General features: G+C 40.8%; 2 long non-coding RNA genes across 2 annotated transcripts; both read right to left on the bottom strand.

Annotated features, from left to right (window-relative positions):
* Window positions 1-1,590: 1,590 nt before the first annotated feature.
* Window positions 1,591-2,328, bottom strand: LOC130429425 (uncharacterized). Its single transcript, XR_008907606.1, has 3 exons — window positions 2,236-2,328; window positions 1,960-2,056; window positions 1,591-1,621 (listed from the first exon to the last, which is right to left on the bottom strand). It is a non-coding gene; the product is annotated as an uncharacterized LOC130429425 (long non-coding RNA).
* A 4,925-nt stretch (window positions 2,329-7,253) lies between these two features.
* LOC130429421 (uncharacterized) lies at window positions 7,254-8,469 on the bottom strand. Its single transcript, XR_008907601.1, has 3 exons — window positions 8,297-8,469; window positions 8,021-8,117; window positions 7,254-7,682 (listed from the first exon to the last, which is right to left on the bottom strand). It is a non-coding gene; the product is annotated as an uncharacterized LOC130429421 (long non-coding RNA).
* Between the last annotated feature and the right edge of the window lie 1,320 nt (window positions 8,470-9,789).

Below are 9,789 nucleotides of genomic sequence, written 5' to 3'. Positions count from 1 at the left end.
TGCATTCATCACATCTGTCCTCTCCCACCAACCCTTCCAAACAAACCACCTGTGTGTGTGCGTGTTTGTGTGTGCGTGTTTATGTGCGCGCGTCTGCATGTGTGAGAGACTCCAATCCATAAAAGTGGAGACAAATTGGACCCTAATAATTACCGCGGAATATGTGTAAACAGCAACCTAGGTAAACTCCTCTGTAACATTCTTAAGAGCAGACTTCTCCAATTTCTAAACAACCAAAACATCCTGAGAAAATGCCAAATTGGTTTCCAACCCAAATACCGCACATCCGATCATATATACACTCTTCGTACCTTAATTGACAAAGAAACAAACCAAAAGAAAAGAAAGCTCTACTCATGCTTTGTTGACTTCAAAAAAGCTTTTGACTCAATCTGTCATGAGGGACTTTTTCTTCAGTTGATTCAATGTGGCATCGGAGGAAAAACCTACGACATCATCAAATCAATGTACACCAATAACACATTTGAAGTTAAAATTGGCAACAGGCACACAGACTTTCTCTCCCAGAGTCGTGGAGTGAGACAGGGCTGTAGTCTAAGTCCTACACTATTTAACATTTACATGTGTCAGGATATGTCTCAAGGAGAACCCAATTGCCGGCAGACACAGACGGTGGTGAAGGGGTTAACAGATATATTTATTTATACAAAGAACACTACAAAAACAGGGAAAACAAAGACCCACGATGGGGTAAACAATACTGGGATATATATATACTTAAACAAGGAACAAGGACACTGACTAACTAAACTAATAAAACAAACACTTGAATTACAACACACTAACACTGACTAAACTACACTTACTTTGACAGGCAAGACAGCAACAGGAACAAGTACAACGACAGGAACATGTACAGCATAAACGTACAGCAACATGTACAACAAGTAATGCACGAGCAACGAGACAAAGAAACATGAGGACTCTTTATAGGGAAGGTAATTAACACAAACTAGGAAACAGGAGGGTAGGGCAATGACGCGACTTGAGGAGAGTATGGAAGACCGCAAGGGTCAAAAATGTCTCTCCCCACATGAAACATAGGATTCTGTATGATTCCACCTCTAAAGCAAGAAATACCTGACAAGGAGAGGTGGAACCATGACATACATGAATGAATTAGCTGGAGCTCTAGAACAGTCACCAGCACCCGGTCCGACCTTACAAGACACCGAAGTGAAATGCCTCCTGTTTGCAGACGATCTGGTGCTGCTGTCACCCACAAAAGAGGGTCTACAGCAACATCTGGACACCCTGCACACTTTCTGCCAAACATGGGCCCTATCGCTTAACCTTAAGAAGACTTGAGTCATGATATTCCAAAAAAAGCCCAGTAGCCAAAACCAACATCACCGTTTCAAACTAAACAACGTGCCCCTAGAACACACCAAGAACTACACATATCTCGGTATAAACATTAGTAACACCGGAAACTTAAACAAGGCTGTGAATGACCTGAGAGACAAGGCACGAAGAGCCTTTTACACAATCAAAAAGAATATCAAAATTGACATCCCAACCGTAATCTGGCTGAAAATAATACAATAAATTATAGATTATAGCATTCACATGGAAATAAAACACATCAAAAAAACCTGGCCTTGAAACACAAGACCAAAATATAAATTAGCACCTCGTTTCATTAAATCACTTTTAGTTTACACAACTTCTTATAAACACATCAACAACGTTCATTTATGAAACTGCAATAATACATTTTCTAGCACACTTGCTTGTGATATGTTATTTAACACAAAATCACTCTTCATTCATTTAATTTCACCTAAATGACCTACTTTCAGTGTTCAATTTACACTCAATTGTATCTTTTACTAATACTGCATTAAATACCCAATGCTTTAATGTAACTCACTTAATATGACCTTGAATATAAAACTACACGGAATAGTAAAAAACAAATGCACTATATTGACTCACCAAGGAACTCGCACACAATGTGCATCTGAAGAACAGGAAAATTCAGATGACAATGTTCCAAACCATCAATCTCACATACACGGCTTCTCTCTGAATCCTTGTTAGAAATATATATAGGCACATGGAATATTAGCATTTAGCTAACGTACCCTTATTGCATCATTAACACGCGGTCGAACACACTATGAGCATAATCACACATCTTACTACATTTAACCGTCACTTAACTCTATATTATCGTCATATGAATGATTAAAGACAAATTTAACAACTCACATGAGTTTTCGCTGGATTTAGAGCTTAAAATCTCCCGGAGCAGCAACAACCATCTGCTCTCATCAGATTCACGGAGGAAAAAAAAACTAAATCTAGTACTTTCCAAAGTCCCGCAATAGCGGAAGCTCACATGACGTCACTCAAAGCGCGATCTAATTGGAGGCCTTCCAAAAGAAAGTAATACTCATTGAATAATTTTATAATATTCATATTTATGTTTTTTTTTTCACTTTTATATCACTAATAGATCCTTTTACAACTTATATGTGCTGTGTCAAAATCTTTCATTTAACTTGAAGTTTATTCTGTCCCTGCCAACACTTATTGGTAACCTGGGTTACACTTTCCCCCTCTAAATTCAGGCACGTCCTGGGGCCTGCTGGAGGTTGACATGTCACCACAGTGGGGAAAACTTCAGACATATTCAGGGACTGATCACTGATGGACGTGGATTCCTCCAAGGAAGTGGTAAATGCAGAACTCAACCTTTGCAATAATGACTGAATAACTAGGGTCAAGGGATTTCCTAACTTGTGATACTGCAGCTTGTTAGGAGGCCCACAATGCCTTTTCGAACGTCTAGGGTCAGTAGCTCCTATGTTCTCATCTGGCTCAGGGTAGTCACTCGCAACATCTTGAGCAGATGAACTCATGTTCACGAGACCTTCAAATGCCTGTTGACATTCAGTTGTCCATCTGTCACCCAGAGAGTCTTTTGGATTGAAGTAAGTTTGATCTTTATCTTTCTTTTTCCCTTTTCGCACCGGAGGATAGCCAGCTGTAAGGTTGTTAAGCGGCTTTGCAATCCTGGAGAAATCTTTAACAAACCTCCGGTAATATCCTGTGAATCCTAAAAAGGATTTTAGTTCTCGAAGGTTCAGGGGCCTTGGCCAGGTTTTAATAGCCTCAATCTTTGATGGATCAGTTTCGACACCGTTTTGAGAAACAATGTGGCCCAAATAGCGCACGGATGTCTGGAAGAATTTGCATTTCTCGGGTGAGAGCTTCAATCCATACTCTTTCAGGCGATTCAAGACTTGTGTCAGTCGACGTTCATGCTCCTCAAGGGTTTCAGAGAAAATGATAAGATCGTCAATGAAAACTAAGACTTCTCGTCTGTTCAAGTCACCCATACAATGCTCCATTAGCCGCTGAAATGTGCTGGGCGCGTTCGTGATCCCTTGCGGCATACGGTTGAACTCCCAGAACCCAAGAGGACATACAAACGCGGTCTTCTGCTTGTCTGCTTCATCCATTTCAATCTGGTAGTACCCAGACTTAAGATCGAGAACAGAAAACCACTTGGAACCGGTTAACATGGTGAACACTTCCTCCAGGTTTGGGAGGGCGTATGCATCTCGTATGGTTTGAGCGTTTAGTTTCCTAAAGTCAATACATAGCCGCACTGAGTTGTCTTTTTTTCGGACGACTACGATGGGGGATGCAAATGGGGACTCAGACTCTCGTATAATACCCGCTGCTAGCAACTCCTGTAGGTGTTTCCTGACTGCTTCAATGTCTTGTGGGTGAATGGGACAAGCTCTATGTTTGAAAGGAGTTTCGTCACTCATTTTGATTCGGTGCTTCACTTTATCAGTGTGCCCATAATCCATGTCTGTCAAAGCAAACAATTCAGGCATAGAGTTCAGCAAGGCGGATATCCGTTCTTTCCATTCGGGGGGCAATGGAGAGTTTCCAAAATCGACAGTTATCTGAGAACTTCCAGGCCTTCCTTTTATTTCACCATTGTCACTGGTTAACGGTTTGTTCACCACTTGCTGGACAGCATGCATTTCCGCAATGACTGACCTGGGAGGGATTACTATGTCAGTCTGGGCTTCATTCTTGACTACCACAGGCAAGGAGAAGAACCGTTTACCAGGTAAGGTGTGCAACACACTAGCGACTAATAAACCACCAGGCAGCGACGATATTGTGGGAGGACTTAGAACAGTCAGTTTCTCTGATGGAAGATAACTCAGGTAAACCACTCCATCAAGAACGGCAGTGCTTCCTGCTGACACGGTTTCGGGGACCGTCCCTTTCAACGTCACACATCCCAGAGTTCCGGCACATGCCTGTCGATGCCTCACATCAAGTGTCTTTAATACAGCTGCATACCCGTTGGAAGTTGCATTAGGGCTGATAGTCTCTTCCTGCACATAGCTGGAGTAAAGTGCATCCAAGGTGTTTGTACCGACGAGAACTTGTGGTACGTTTACCAAATCCGGAACCACCAAAGCTAGAGTGGTAACCTCGGCGTCTGTTCCTAGGAACTCTTTGGGAAACATTAAAGTTAACTCCACATACCCAAGATACGGCACTGATTGCCCATTGGCTCCCTCAACTTCCAGCAAAGATTCCAGAGGTTTCAAGGGGTGATGCGACAAGTTATTCTTGTAAAACGACAATGGAATTGTAGTCACCTGGGAACCAGTGTCTAAAAGACAGTTCACTTCGATTGTGTCGACATAGATTCGTGCAGTACATTTCATTCCAATTAGTCCTTTCGGCAGTTTGGTTTTAGGGCAATGATGTCTCGTCTCAGCCTCCATATGCCCTGCTACAGAGACTGTCTGGTGTTTAACTGAGCAGTGGTGGCTTGGTTCTTCAAGTCCCACTGAACTTGCTTGTCTCTCAACTGGCGCTTCTTCTCATCCACCTTAGACGGGTTCGGATCATTTTCACAATTGATGGCGAGGTGTCCATCCTCCCCACATCTGAAACAGTATCCAGGACGAGGACGAGTGACTGTCACTGAACCGCTTCTGAATTGTTTGTTCTCATCTCTCCCGGTTTGCCTATACTGAAACCTTGCTGGCATCCCCGATCGATGTTGTGGTGTTTCAGGAGTTGACAACTGAGCCTTTAACTCTGCCACTTGCTTCCTCAGTCCTGCTATTTCCTTAACTGCTGGGGTTTCTTTCGTCCCTTTACCAGAGATGGATGTTCTCATAGCCTCTACTTCTGCTTGCAGTTCTATTAGTTCTTTCTTCAGCTGGATCAACTCAGGATTTTTGGAATGGTCCGGCTGGCACTTCTGGTAATTTGAGGTTTGCATAGCAGCAGCCTGAGCATTGGCTTCAGACATCTGAGACTGCATAGTGTCCATTCCTTGAACTGTTTCACCAACTGCATGAGGAGTGCGGGAGTATGTTGACATTTGATGAATGGCAGTTCTCATTTTGGGGGCATTACCGGGTTTGTTAAATCCGAAATAGTTCCTCATTCGGTCTTCCTTTGAGGCTTGCCGGTCTTCTTCCGTGCGAATTTGTACTACCATTTCTGCGAAAGAAGGTGGGTTGATCTTTTTCTTCTCTAGCTGTAAACTGGAGATTAACTCGTTATCCCAGCATCCACGGCAGAATTGTTTTATCAGACAGCGGTTTTGCTCACTCTCCGCAATGCCACCTCTCCTTACAGTGGTGCTCAACATAACCTGCAACCGGTGCAAATAACTGGAAGGCTTTTCCCCTTGATTCTGTAGCATTGTCATGAATTTTGTTAACAGCTCATCGCCATCCTCCACAGATCCGTAAACAGGCTCTAGCAACTCCAAGTAAACTGAAGGTAAAGACTGGGGACTCACATGTTTAATGACATCAGCTGCAGGAGGAAGCAGACTATCAAGAATTCTCCTCGTGCGGGACAAATCCGAAATGGAAGGATCGTCTAAAAGGAATTGACCACTTGCCCGCCATGTGTCAAAATCTGGTTCGTTTGCTGGCCTTGGAACTTTCCCAGAGAACGACCTGAGACGGAAAAAGGCAGGTTGCAATGTAGCAGTGTCGTTAGTTCTGACAATGTGTTCAACTACCACCTTTTGCACGCTGGGCGGATCAATCATGTCCATGGTAAGTACTGCAGGGGGTAAAACTGTAGGAGCAGGATAGCTAGTTCTATGGCTGGATCTTTCCTTGGACAGGTTTTGTGATGTTTCAGATTCAATTGAGGGAGGGGCTACTTGTTCGGTTGTCACTTTCTGTAATTTGGCTGGGGACGACTGTCCATCCAGTGAACTGGTGGTGCTACTGTCCCGAGTTTGGGAGTCTGCAACATGTGAATGCTCCACTCTTTCATCTGGAGCAGTTATGGGCTCAGCAACTGAACAGCCAGCTTTCATCCTCTGTAACTCCTCCTGGAGCACCTCTTCAATTGACTTTCCACTAGCGCTAGCAATAGTTTGTAGCTCTTCCAAATACAGCTTAGTGGCACTGTCCCTGACTACATGGGGGTACACACAGCCTAAGGCACGCACTAAGTAAGTGGTATCAGGGTTGGATGTGCTGACAATCGATACAGGCAGTAGGGGCATTAGCGTTTTCATAGCAGAGCTATAAGTAAATTCCATAATGGCATGCTGATGGAATTCGGAGTTGGGGTCATCGATAAGAAGGTTGCGACTAATGCTTCCATATCTCAGCAACCATGTTTCTAAGTCCTGATCTGTTTCGGTAAATGTTAAACCGCTGACTATCACGGCGTTTGAAACATCTACGTTCTCTCTCTTTACAATATCCATGTCGTCAAAGTTTTATTAGAATGTAAGTGAAAATATTTATGTATAGTTATATTGTCTCTTTCCGTTTTTTTTTGTTTTTTTTTTTAGTTTGGACTCAAAACCGAATCACTATTGCTGCAATCAATCTTCTCTCCTGGCTGGCTCGCCAAATTATGTAACCTGTACCTGCACCCAATGACAAGTTCACTAGATCACACTCACTAAAGGACCAGTGGCTCAGAAGATTTTGATTCGCTCTAGGAGAGAGATGATGCAGCAGCAGTGAACACTCAGACCAACAGGTAAGTTAACAAATTGTAATTTTATGTGAACCAATATAGCAACGAAATTTGACGTATGAAAATTTAAATGAATTCAAAATTATTGATCTTATCTCTTCCTCTTCTTTAGAATCAACTCTATCCAACTTCCTAGAATTACGAATCACTAATAAAAATAATTCGTGAAATCAATTTCCTCTAATTCATTTTTCTTCATTCACTATAAATCTCCACCATAGGATTTTACCCAGATTCAAATGAAATAAAATAACATAAACACACAATTATTCTCACTTCACAATGATCCCAAATCAAATTTCTCTGCAATGAACCCAATCAGTCCATTAATTCAGTTCAAACAGTCCGTGAACTGTTCAGTTCAGTTCTGGAATCATCTTCCTGATGAACCAATTAGAAAATGCACAGTTCTGTCCTACCATTCAAAGGTGAACAATTCAGTTTCGGTTTCTCTTTTCACAGGAAAACAAGATTTCGTTCTTGGGTGGCTCGCCAGTCCAACTCCACTGTAAGACATCCAAAGAGGAGTTGAGACGGTTCACAATCCAGGATTGACTCGCAGTTCACTTGAATACCAGCAGATGGATCGCACTCAGACGAACGTTCCAGCATTCACATGGAAATAAAACACATCAAAAAAACCTGGCCTTGAAACACAAGACCAAAATATAAATTAGCACCTCGTTTCATTAAATCACTTTTAGTTTACACAACTTCTTATAAACACATCAACAACGTTCATTTATGAAACTGCAATAATACATTTTCTAGCACACTTGCTTGTGATATGTTATTTAACACAAAATCACTCTTCATTCATTTAATTTCACCTAAATGACCTACTTTCAGTGTTCAATTTACACTCAATTGTATCTTTTACTAATACTGCATTAAATACCCAATGCTTTAATGTAACTCACTTAATATGACCTTGAATATAAAACTACACGGAATAGTAAAAAACAAATGCACTATATTGACTCACCAAGGAACTCGCACACAATGTGCATCTGAAGAACAGGAAAATTCAGATGACAATGTTCCAAACCATCAATCTCACATACACGGCTTCTCTCTGAATCCTTGTTAGAAATATATATAGGCACATGGAATATTAGCATTTAGCTAACGTACCCTTATTGCATCATTAACACGCGGTCGAACACACTATGAGCATAATCACACCTCTTACTACATTTAACCGTCACTTAACTCTATATTATCGTCATATGAATGATTAAAGACAAATTTAACAACTCACATGAGTTTTCGCTGGATTTAGAGCTTAAAATCTCCCGGAGCAGCAACAACCATCTGCTCTCATCAGATTCACGGAGGGAAAAAAAACTAAATCTAGTACGCACTACTTTCCAAAGTCCCGCAATAGCGGAAGCTCACATGACATCACTCAAAGCGCGATCTAATTGGAGGCCTTCCAAAAGAAAGTAATACTCATTGAATAATTTTATAATATTCATATTTATGTTTTTTTTTCACTTTTATATCACTAATAAATCCTTTTACAACTTATATGTGCTGTGTCAAAATCTTTCATTTAACTTGAAGTTTATTCTGTCCCTGCCAACACTTATTGGTAACCTGGGTTACACGTGCACTACTGGCAAAAGTCTCGGACAGAATGCTACCAGTGTGCAGCGATCCTGAGTCAACTTGTGATTGGCTAAGAGTCCAGGTGAAGCAAGTAATCTTCCCATAGGAGAGAGAGAGTCACAGTAAAGTGTCTGATGCTTAGCGTCCACGAGGGGGCCTTTTTTACAGGGACAAAATATTCTAAGAAAACACCAAAAGATGAAAAGTGGTTTGACCTAGAATGCAAAACATTACGAAAACAACCCTAACCCTAACCCTTACCCTGAAACATAATGAGCCTAACAACACAAATCTAAGAAGTGAATATGGCTTGAAACTAAAATAATATAAAAAATCAATAGGAAGGAAAAAGCAACACTTTCTGATCAATTGTTTTGATGAAATAGAGAAGTCAATAAACCAGAATCAGTTCTGGGACATGTGGAATAATCTGATCACAACAAAACCAAGATTTACCAATCCAAGACGGAGACATCTGGACAAAACATTTTGAAAACTTATATAAAGAAATTCCACCAAAAGAACTTAATGAAAATTATAATCAGATCAAACAAAATCTTCAAATTTATGAAAACACGATTCAAAATAATCAAAACCCATTGGACTTCCCAATTACACACAAGGAATTAAGCAATAAAATTAAAAGCCTAAAATGTAAAAAATCTTGTGGTCCAGACAATATTCTGGGTGAAATGTTGAAACACAGCACACCTGAGCTGCAGACGGCTGTGCTTAAATTATTCAACCACACACTTCGTTCAGGACACTTTCCTGACATCTGCAGCAAAGGACTTATTACACCAATACACAAGAGTGGAAATAAATTAGATCTGAATAACTTTAGAGGCATCTGTGTTAGTAGTATTTTGGGGAAATTATTTTGTAGTATTTTAAATAAAAGAATTATACATTTTTTAAGTGAACACAATGTCCTGAGCCCATGCCAAATTGGCTCTCTTCCAAATCACAGAACTACTAACCACGTCTACACCCTAAACACCCTCATTAATAAACATGTTAAACAGTCCAAAAATGGAAAAATATTTGTATGCTTTGTCGATTTTAGAAAAGCTTTTGATTCAATTTGGAACGAGGGATTATATTTTAAACTCTTACAAAATGGTGTAGGTGGTAAAGTCTATT

Source organism: Triplophysa dalaica, chromosome 1 (genome assembly GCF_015846415.1).
Source record: "Triplophysa dalaica isolate WHDGS20190420 chromosome 1, ASM1584641v1, whole genome shotgun sequence".
NCBI lineage: Eukaryota > Metazoa > Chordata > Actinopteri > Cypriniformes > Nemacheilidae > Triplophysa > Triplophysa dalaica.
Note: the sequence above shows the minus strand (reverse complement) of the source record. Positions and strands in the feature narration are given on the sequence as shown.